The 11,823-nt window shown below is 34.4% G+C and overlaps 1 pseudogene; it reads left to right on the forward strand.

Annotated features, from left to right (window-relative positions):
* The first annotated feature begins 390 nt into the window (after positions 1 to 390).
* On the forward strand, positions 391 to 11,392 carry LOC111316359 (phospholipid-transporting ATPase 1-like; annotated as a pseudogene).
* The last annotated feature ends 431 nt before the right edge of the window (positions 11,393 to 11,823 follow it).

Below are 11,823 nucleotides of genomic sequence, written 5' to 3' on the forward strand. Positions count from 1 at the left end.
CGCTTCTTCTTTCAGGTCGTGTTTCTAGTTTTGGCATTTTATTGAATAGAAGAGATTTATGGGAGCTAAGTGGAGTTGTTTTATCAGAGATCTGTCAACATTCCTATTCAATTCGTCGATACAGCTCTTTCATTTTTTTTATTGATTTCGTGACACTTTTGATTTTCTGTGGGGCCTATTTTGAATCTGCTGTCTCTGATTGTATTGACGATTTGCGTAGGCCTTGTTGCTGGCCTCTTTATCTTCTTTTCATTTATTTTTTAAGCTGCATGATAACAGTAACACTTGTACAAGCTTTGATATTTACAGGGGTTCATCTGTGGTGCAAGATAAGTTAAGTAAGTCTTGAAGGTTTCGCAACAAAAGCATGGATTTTGATGATAATCTGTTATGTGCATTAATGATCCGAGGAGAACAAATGACAAGTACAAGTTCAGTGGGAATGAGATTCAAACTAGCAAGTATACACTTATCACATTTTTGCCCAAGAATCTTTTCATTCAGTTTCATCGAGTGGCCTATTTGTATTTCCTGGCTATTGCTACTCTTAATCAACTTCCACCTCTAGCAGTCTCTGGGAGAACTATGTCCCTTTTCGCACTCTTGTTTGTGCTTTGTGTCACGGTAATTAAAGATGGCTATAAGGATTGGCAAAGACGTAGGTCAGACCAGAATGAGAACAATTGAGAGGCACTAGTTCTCCAGTTAGGGGAATTCCAAATGAAAAAATGGAAAAAGATAAAAACCCTAAACCCAAGTCCTTTTTAAGTTCTATTATTGTATTTCAGATAACGATACCAATCTCTCTTTATATTACAATGGAGTTGGTTTGCTTGGGACAGTCTTATTTCATGATTGAAGATAAGCACATGTATTACAGCTCCTCTAGCTCAAGGTTTCAATGCCGCTCATTGAATATAAATAAGGACTTGGGTCAAGTACAATATGTCTTTTCAGACAAAACAAGGACACTTACTGAAAACAAAATGGAATTTCGAAAAGCAAGTGTCTGTAGGAAAGATTATGAAGCTCCAATCTTACAGATCACTCACAACAGGACAATAACATCAAAGCTGCTGCTGTTCTTAAAATGAGATGAAAGCTTAAGTCTGAAATTTTTGTTGATTCTAAACTTATGGATTTGTTGCATAAAGATTTGGCTGGAGATGAAAGAATTGCTGCACATGAGTTTTTCCTCATCCTGGCTGCATGTAATACTGTGATCCCTATTGTTTCCCAGGATACTTCTTCTAGTCATGGAAGAAATGAATCAAAGGGAATGGTGGAAGCATTCCTGACAAAGCAGTTGTAATTTTAAAAAAGAAAGCTCCTGCATTAACAAACAAATAGTTGAATCTAAAATTCTTCCGAAAACTAGAAATAAGGGGTTCTGGTGATTTGCCAGTTGAAGTAGTTGTTCTCCGCAGGTATCTTAATTCTTTGAACTCGAAAAATAAGGAAGAGTCAGAACCAAATCACCCAGCCTTAAGAAAAGGTCGAACGGTGTGGGAAAGAGCCAAGTGGATGATTTTCATGCAACTTCCAGTAACATACTAAAAATTTAAAGGAATCAGGCGTGAAAGCTATTATAGCCAAAGTCGTGAGCGCTGGAGCCATTACAAAGGACGGTGACGCGTGCTGTGGTGGACACGTGGGTAAGGACAAGGCTCCACATGGATACAGTTGGCTCATTTGCTCTCTTGCCAATAATGTTGTTGAGGTCCTTGTTGGGATCTGGTTTCCTTAAATATTTTCGAAAAAAAGTTAAAAGTATCAATTTTTCTTGAAAATAAGTTTTCAAAAAGAGATTTTTGAGAAAAAGTTGAAAGTATCAATTTTCCTCAAAATTAAAGTTTCAAAAAAATATATTTTTAGGAAAAAGTTGAAAATATTAATTTTCCTTGAACATAAGCTTTCTAAAAAAATATTTTTAAGAAAAAATTGAAAGTATCAATTTTTTCTGCACAAAAGTAATCACTTTTTTTTTATTTTCTTGAATTTTCTTTAATGTTAAATAATCTGACGATAGAACCTCTGCAAGTGAAACAATAGTTTTCTTGCATACTCTTAAGGTGAGGGGATTTTCTCAATTTTTTGCTAAAAGTATTAGAGTCAATTGAGAATAATTTCTAATAATTAATTACTTGATAAATTTTTAAGGCTTATTGGATAATACAAAATTAAGCTGGCACCATCTTTTGATGAGCTTTGTGAGGGTGTTATAACCTTCCTCACATGTAACTGAACTCTCGAACCCTGTTCTAGTTAGTAGACTCGAACCTATTCTTTTCAGGACCCTTAAACTTAGGTGTTCCCTAGAAGGATAGATTCTTTAGGTGGCTAATCGTACCTAGATAAAAAAGATTGGTGGCGACTCCTTCAAGTCAATGTCTAGTGATAGATCCCCGAATCTAGACGTTATGATAGCTTGGTGACTCCGCTGGGGATCTTAGAGAGTCAGGCCAGCAAATAAATTTATGTTATCCAAAAGCCTAATAAAATTGAACCTTTTTGTATAGATTTTTTATTCATTCATGTTTATTTACTTTATTAATTATGTCATTCATATGCATGTGTATAACATGAGTTCTATACCTAAGCTCCGTCCCTCTAAAAGGGAGTAAAGTACCTATTGCTTTCGTGAAGTTTAATGCCTTCGCAGTGGCTAGTGAAATACTCGCATTCAAATTAAACCTTTTCCGCTTGTAGCCTGTAATGGGTGAGGATTAGGGTGCCTTACTAGTCTGTGATGGATAATGATGTAAGGAGCAATTTGGAAACCTTTAGACTTTAACCTTGAACCACATATAGTGAACATTAGAAGTGCCTAAACCTAAGTAGAGCCCTTTCTACCCAATGATAGATATACTATGAAACTAAGGCACAAAAAAGGTGTTTATCTAATCATTTTGATTGTCTGACTTTGTGCATCATTTTCATATGTAACATTTTGCATTGGCATCACTTTCATTTCATCTATGAAACTAACTATGTTGTTTGTCTGATTTTATGCATCTGCATTATTTTCATGATCATGTTTTAACACAATCATTTGCATCCATTTCATGTTAGATTTCATCCATAAAAATATACATTTCATTCGTGCATCAACGTATCATACATAAAGCATAACATAGCATTTCTAATCGTAATTATGGTGCTAAAGGTTCAAGGATAGCTCCACCAAGCAACCTCACTCACCAATACAATACAAGAGCTTAAGCCAAACTAATGGAACAAAAAAATTTCAATCGTCTCGAGAGAATAGAAAAAGCTCAGGAGAAGTTAGAAGGGGAGTTGAATAAGATTTTAGAGGCTTTGAACAAGTTAAACAAGGGGATGACAATAGAGAAGAATGCTAGCCAACAAGATCATCCCTTATAAGAGGAGGATGACACTGTACCCTTCTAGTTTCAAGCCACATCAAGTCCAACCTGCATAAGGTCCACCATCACAGCAGTTCACTTATCTTGTAGGGTACACATATCTCAAAATGCCATGAGATTCAAATCAAAGACAGTACCAAAGTTATATAAGTTCTATCTTTACTAAAAAAATAGTAAAACCAATATCAGTCCTTAATTAGATAATCTAAAAGAATAAAAAAAAATTAAGGCCCAAAGAGAAAGAGCTTGTAGAAGCCTTAAAAGCTGAACAAAAGATAAACTTGTTAGATGAAAGGCTATGAGTAGTGGAAAGAATGGGTTTTTATGGTTCTACCGATGCTGATGGACTTTGTTTAGTCCCAGATGTGGTTATCCCTCTAAAGTTTAAAGTGCCAGAGTTTGAGAAATATGATGGTACAAGATGTCTGAAAACTCACAGTACTATGTACTATCAAAAAATGGCTACCATGCCAATAATGAAAAGTTCTTGATGCATGTCTTTCAAGACAGCCTAACAGGCTTTGCTGTTAAATGGTATGTCCAGTTAGACAGGATCGTATTTGTTCTTGAAGCGATATGGCTCATGCTTTCATTAACCAATACCGATATATAATAGACTTGGCCCCTGATCGTCTTTATTTACAGAATATGAAGAAAAAAGTAACTAAATCATTCAAAGAATATGCCCAGAGGTAGAAAAACATGGCTACTCAAGTGTAACCTTCTTTGACTGAAAAGAAGACCACCGTATTGTTTGTCAGCACTTTGAAATCTTCCTATTACGAAAAGATGATAGGGAATGCCCCAAAGAATTTCGCTGACATGGTGATTTCAGACAAAATCATTAAGAATGCCACTAAAAATGGCAAGCTGAAAGGAGAAGAAACCAAGAAGGCACCCAAGAAAGAAGAGACTGAAGCTTAAGCTGTAGGCTTTGATAGATAGTTTAAGGGATATTAACCCTATCCACCCTCAGCTTACTCTCTATTATCCTACTGTGAATAATGCTTTATCTTATCCATACCAACCAGTCCCACAACCATCTAATTCATCCATATACCAACCCATTTTTATTCCCCAAGCTCCCATATATAGCCTTAACAGTCAAACTCCTGTAAGACCCTAAATTCATCCTATTAACCTGGCAAGTGGTTTACGAGAGCAACGGACTATTCGAGAAAAGCTCATATTTGATCCAATCCTCATGACTTATACGAAGTTATACCGAGAGCTCTATAATAGCCACCTAATTACCCCCAAGTTGTGTGAAGCTGTTCAAGCCATCTTATCTTAAGTGGTATGATCTTATAGTTCACTATGACTACCACTATGGAATTGCTGGCCATTTCATTGAAAATTACACTACTCTAAAGCATAAGGTGCAACGGTTAATCAATGATGGAATGGTAAGTTTTGATAAAAGAAGAGCAATAACACCTAATATTAGTAGTAATCCATTGCCTAATCATAATGTAAATGCTCTGAATGAGAATCAAGAATATGTTAATTCAAAAAGGCCTAAAGATTTGTAATGAATCAAGGGGGCGAGGTAAAAATCCTTCACCTGATTGCACAGGGGCATGATTTTAAAGAAGGATGTTAAAACTGATTGAATGCTACTTGTCATTCTAAGAGTTCTTTTAAAATAATGTTAGGATTTCTTTTTTGCAATATGATTTCACTTGTTATCGTCTTAATAAAGGTAAGTTAATGCATTTCATTACATTTTCTCTTTCACTCGACCATTATTCCATGCCTTGTTACCTTTCATAACTTTACATTTCCATTCTCAAATTTCAGATGATGAATATTTAGACAATGATAACAATAATTCTAGGATTTAATTTTGAGAACTCATCCACATTAATATGAGAGATGATTTGAGCAAAAAAGAAGTAAGTTGTTACCAAAGGTGAAATAGATATGTCTTGAAGATGTGCAATCTTTTATACAAGTTCATAAGTTTTGTTCAATAGATGATGTTCAAGAAAAGTATTCATAATTGAGATGAAAAATGGCCATCTTTCTTTTACCATTTGAAAAACTATTCATTGCTACCTTTTTTAGCCTATTATGATTTTTTTCCAAAGAACCCTAACCAAGGATCACCATTTATACTGGGGGATAATTTTTTTAAAAAAATACATAAAAAGTCTCAAAGATGGAAAGAGAAAGAAAAGCAAAAGATAAAATAAATGCCACACATGATTTGGGGTAAAATAATGAGAATATTTTATGTGAGAAAGAAAAAGTAATGTAATGATGTAGGGGCAAAATGTCAAGTTGCATTAAATGATCCTTTGGTCTTGAACCTTTTTAATACATGTTTTGAGTCTATTATATCCATTTCTTTTATGACCCCTCACCTTGACCTACATTACAACTTTGAAAAGTCTATTTGGATCAAATGTGAATGCTCAACTTGAATGATCATATGTTGAGCGAAGGCATGCTCATGATGAAACAATGGAATCATGCTACATTGCTCTAAAGTTTGATGTGTGGAAAGATATCAACAATGGATGAAAAATGAAAAAAAAGAAAAGAAGATGATGAAAAAATGAAAAAATGAAAAAATGAAAAAAAATAGAGAAAAAAAAAGAAAAAAAAATGAAAAAATGAAAAAAAAAGATTCAAATTAAAAACCTGAAAAGGTGATTTGGGTAGAAAAAGATCTAGGTCTAATGGTTCACATGGATGAAAGATCAAAGACATCCGAAGATTTTTCAAAGATTGAGGTAAAGTTCGCCAAGCTCAAAATGACTTCAACAGTAGATGGAATGAGTTTTTGAAAAGGAATCTTAGATTAATATTTAGAATTGTCTGAATATTCATCGTTTCGACATGCTATTCATCCCAATGACATGTATCCAATTTATTTCCTTTCCTATTTGTTTTGTACCAAAATAGATCTTCATTTATTATTTTTACCATAATTCACCTTGTGTTCTCTTATTGTTACATCCCTAGAATAAATCAAGAAAATGTATGATTGCATTATATTTGTCAAGAATTGAAATGATTATGAATGAATGACAATGTGCATAAAAAAATCTTACATTCTTTTAAAGATAAATCTAAGATGAGGGTGGCAACAAAATGAAAAAATGGTAGAAACCTAAAAGAGATGATTTGAAAGGACATATGATGTGACCAAATAGAGAATATGATGATGGATTGGATAATAAAATGAAGATGAGGTAAATATTGAAAAGTGGTATAATCAAGTGATGAATATGAAGATGTATTAGTTAATACAACCTATGAGTTATGATTAAGTGATGAAAATGATATGGGGCAATAGACGAAACTGGTGCTGAAAAGCTTATGAATGGTGACCAAGTGATAGATTATGAAATTTGTTTTGAAATGGTTAGTATTGAGAAGCTTATGAATGATGACCAAGTGATAAAACATGAAATTTTTTTTGAAATGGTTAGTGATGATAAGCCTGGCATGTGGGGTAATAGGTAAAATTTGTTGGTGCTAAGAAACCTCCGGATGGTGATCAAGTAATGGAAACAATGATGATTAGTTGATGAAGCTTGTTCCAAAATCTTGAAAAGCTAAATAAAGGGAGAATGTGAAATGGTAGGGTATTGAGGACCATATTCCATAATTATTTAGGATTTCATGACATTATTGACATTTGCATTACATGCATCATGGTAGCATCGTCGCTTGAATAATACATGCACATAATTTGATGAATTAAACTTTGTTTGGACATGCATGGCACTATGAGAATATAGGTTGCCGCATTTGCATCATTAAGGCATTTGCATCTTTGGTCATAACATTCATTCATGCAAATTTTTTAGTCACTTGAAAAATAAATTGTGAATATTTTGATGAGAATTTTTGAGAACTCAAATGAGAATCTTTGAGTTTCAAAATAAGAATCTTAGAGGAGTGAAACCCTAAAGTTCATCGAATGTGAATCTTCGAATTAGAATGAAAACTTTTAAACTTTTGGATGTGAATCTCCAAAATACAAAGCTTTAACTTTTTGGATATGAATTTCTAATGTTTTAAATGAGAACCATTGAACTTAGATGCGAAACTCTAAGTTTTATTGCATGTGAGCCTTTGAAATTTTGGATGTGAATCTCCAAAATTCAAGCTAAAAGCTCTAGATTTTTTTAATTGAATTCCAGGTTTGCCAAATAAGAACCTTTGAAAAGCCTTGAACTTTTGGATGTGAATCTCCAAAATTCAAATAAGGATTTTTAAATGTTGGATACGAGTCTTGCAAGTTGCAAATGCAAATCTCGAGATATTACAAATTTGAATGAAATTGAAATTTTGAGAATCAAATTTCAGTAAATTCTTACGAAGTTGAAAGATTCTTGCAAATCTGAACCTCTGAATATTGAACTCAAATTGTGAATTCTTAAGTTCCCATTACAAAATTCCTTCAATCACGATCTATAACTCCTTTGAACATGATTGTTAAGAAGTAATTTATTTTCCAAAGTCGTGGTTGCCTCTATTTAGAGGAGTAATTTACTTTCAAAGTTGTGGTGCCTCTATTTAGAAGAGCAATTTACTTTCCAAAAGTTACGGTGCTTTTGTTTAGAGGAGCAATTTACTTTTCAAATTTGTGGTGCCTCTATTTAGATGAGCATTTATTTTTGAAGTCATGGTGTTTTTACTTAGAGAATTTGTTTATTTTTTCAAGTCGTTGAGCCTCTGATTAGAGGAGCCATTTATTTTCCAAAGTCGTTGCCATTTATTTTTCTAAAGTCATTGAGCCTCTGTTTAGAGGAACAATTTATTTTTCTAAAGTCATTAAGCCTCTTATTAGAGGAGCTATTTATTTTTCAAAAGTTGTTGAGCCTCTGATTAGAGGAGCTTTATTTATTTTTCCAAAATCGTTAAGCATCTGCTTAGAGGAGCTTTGATCAAAATTTTAACAAACAAAAAAAAAACAAAAACACAAAAATGAAGAAAAAGCAAAAACAAAAAAAATGTCAAGTTGAGTCTTGAATGGGTGTCTACGTCTTTGCACAATTCCTGCTTCACAGAAAATGTGCAAAGAGGGACAACTGTAGACGCCCTATTTAGTTTGGACCCAAGCCCATTAGACCCGGTTTAAGATCCAACTAGCAGGCCCAATTGACTTTTATTTTTATTTTTCTTTGATTTTTTTAGTTGATTTATCTATTTTATTAGATTTATCATTAGTTTAACAAGATTTAGTGATAAAAAATAAAAATTTATATCTTTGGTCCTAAATTGGAGGTTGTATAGTTCCTATAAGTTTTAATATGAGGTAGGATGAGTCTTAAGTTTTTGGATAACCCAGTCGAATGAGGACTTTGATTTGATCAAAAATTCTTTTGATTTGGTCTTATAAACAGCAACAAAGCAATGGAAAAGGGGGAAAGAAAAAATAGAAGCAAAACAAAAGGGGAAACCCCATCGCCACCAAGCCCTCAAGGCTTTCTCTTGGTGGGAAACCTTCCCTTCATTGACCTTTACCTTCACTCTTACCTTGCTATACTAGCTTATACCTACGGGCCAGTTGTGAAACTCCAACTTGGGAGCAGGATTGTTATCCTGGTGACCTCCCCATCCATGACCCGAGAAGTGCTTAAAGACCAAGATTTATCCAATCTGATGGAATTGCTCCAGGTTTGAGGGGAAGGGGACCTTCTTAGAGATCTGAAATGTCATGATTGGGATTTCCCCGTATTTGGTGCCTTCAAAAATGGGCAAGTTGTTTCAAAAATAATAAATACATATCTAATAATCGTTTTTTCTCTCAGGTCGTGTTTCTAGTTTTGGCATTTTATTGAATAGAGGAGATCTGTCGTAGCTGAGTTGAGTTATTTTATCAGAGATCTGTTAACGTTCCCATTCAATTCGTCGATAGAGCTCTTTCATTTTTTTTATTGATTTCGTGACACTTTTGATTTTCTGTGGGGCCTGTTTTGAATCTGCTGTCTTTTATTGTATTGACGATTTGTGTAGGCCTTATTGCTGGCCTCTTTGTCTTCTCTTCATTTATTTTTTGAGCTGCATAATAACAGTAACACTTGTACAAGCTTTGATATTTCCAGGGGTTTATCTGTGGTGCAAGATAAGTTGAGTAAGTCCTAGAGGTTTCACAACAAAAGCATGGATTTTGATGATAATCTGTTATGTGCATTAATGATCCGAAGAGAACAAATGACAATTAAGAGTTTAGTGGGAATAAGATTCGGATAAGCAAGTATACACTTATCACGTTTTTACCCAAGAATATTTTCATTCAGTTTCATCGAGTGGCTTATTTGTATTTCCTGGCTATTGCTGCTCTTAATCAACTTCCACCTCTAGCAGTTTTCTGAGAGAACTGTGTCCCTTTTCCCACTCTTGTTTGTGCTTTGTGTCACGGTAATTAAATATGATTATGAGGATTGGCGAAGACGCAGCTTAGACCGAAATGAGAATAATCGATAGGCACTAGTTCTCCAGTTGGGGAATTCCAAATGAAGAAATGGAAAAAGATAAGAGCAGGAGAGGTCATCAAGATCCACGCTGATGAGACAATTCCTTACGACATGGTTTTGTTAGGGATAAGTGACCCTAGTGGACTTGCCTACATCCAGACCATGAATTTGGATGGTGAATCGAACCTGAAGACAAGATATGCTAGGCAGAACACAACTTCTTTAGTATTTGAAGGTTGTAATATATCGGGGCTGATCGGATGTGAGTAGCCTAATAGGAATATTTATGAGTTCACAGCCAATATGGAGTTTAATGGACAAAAATTCCTCCTCAACCAATCAAACATTGTTTTACGTGGTTGTCAGCTGAAGAACACGGATTGGATAATAGGCGTGGTGGTTTATGCTGGGCAGGAAACAAAAGTAATGCTAAACAGTGCAGTTTCTCCTTCAAAGCGAAGCCAATTGGAAAGTTACATGAACAGAGAAACACTCTGGTTGTCCATTTTCCTTCTTGTTGTGTGTTCTATTGTTGCCCTTGGGATGGGCCTTTGGCTTAATCGTCACGAGGAAGAGCTTGATACCTTGCCTTATTACAGAAAAAGATACATAACAAAAGGAAAGGAGAATGGTAAAACATACAGATATTATAGGATCCCTATGGAAACCTTTTTCTCCTTTTTAAGTTCTATTATTGTCTTTCAGATAATGATACCAATCTCTCTTTATATTACAATGGAGGTGGTTTGCTTGGGACAGTCTTATTTCATGATTAAAGAAAAGCACATGTATTGCAGCTCCTCTAGCTCAAGGTTTTCGTGCCGCTCATTGAATATAAATAAGGACTTGGGTCAAGTATAATATGTCTTTTAGACAAAACAGGGACATTTACTAAAAACAAAATAGAATTCGAAAAGAAAGTGTCTGTGGGAAAGATTATGAAAGCTCTAATTTTACAGATGACTCACAACAGGATAATAACATCAGAGCTGCTGCTGTTCTTAGAAGCAGATGGAAGCTTAAGTTTGAAATTTCTGTTGATTCTAAACTTATGGATTTGTTGCATAAAGACTTGGCTGGAGATGAAAGAATTGCTGCACATGAGTTTTCCTCATCTTGGCTGCATGTAATACTGTGACCCCTATTGTTTCCCAGGATACTTCTTCTAGTCATGGAAGAAGTGAATCAAAGGGAAAGGTGGAAGCATTCCTGACAAAGCAGTTGTAATTTTAAAGAAGAAAGCTCCTGCATTAACAAACAAAGAGTTGAATCTGAAATTCTTCCAGAAACTGGAAACAAGGGGTTCTGGTGATTTGCCAATTGAAGTAGTTGTTCCTCACAGGTATTTTAATTCTTTGAACTCAAAGAATAAAGAAGAGTCAGAACCAAATGACCCAGCCTTAAGAAAAGGTCGAACGGTGTGGGAAAGAGCCAAGTGGATGATTTTCATGCAACTTCCAGCAACACACTAAAAATTTAAAGGAATCGAACGTGGAAGCTATTATAGCCAAAGTCGTGAGCGTTTGAGCCATTGCAAAGGACGGTGACGCGTGCTGTGGTGGACACGTGGGCAAGGACAAGGCTTCGTATGGATACAATTGGCTCATTTGCTCTCTTGCCAAGAATGTTTTTGAGGTCCCTATATTGTTGGGATCTAGCTTTCTTAAATATTTTCGAAAAAAAATTAAAATTATCAATTTTTTTAAAAAATAAGTTTTCAGAAAGGGATTTTTGAGAAAAAATTGAAAGTATCAATTTTTTCTGCACAAAAGCAATCATTTTTTTTTATTTTCTTTAATGTTAAATAATTCGATGATGGAGCATCTGTAAGTAAAACAGTAGTTTTCTTGCATACTCTTGAGTTGAGGGGATTTTTTTAATTTTTTGCTAAAAGTATTAGAGTCAATTGAGAATAATTTCTAATAATTAATTACTTGATAAATTTTTAAGGCTTATTGGATAACACAAAATTAAGCTGGTACCATCTTTTGATGAGCATT

Source organism: Durio zibethinus, chromosome 24 (assembly GCF_047325235.1).
Source record: "Durio zibethinus cultivar Kanyao isolate XHJ-2024 chromosome 24, ASM4732523v1, whole genome shotgun sequence".
NCBI lineage: Eukaryota > Viridiplantae > Streptophyta > Magnoliopsida > Malvales > Malvaceae > Durio > Durio zibethinus.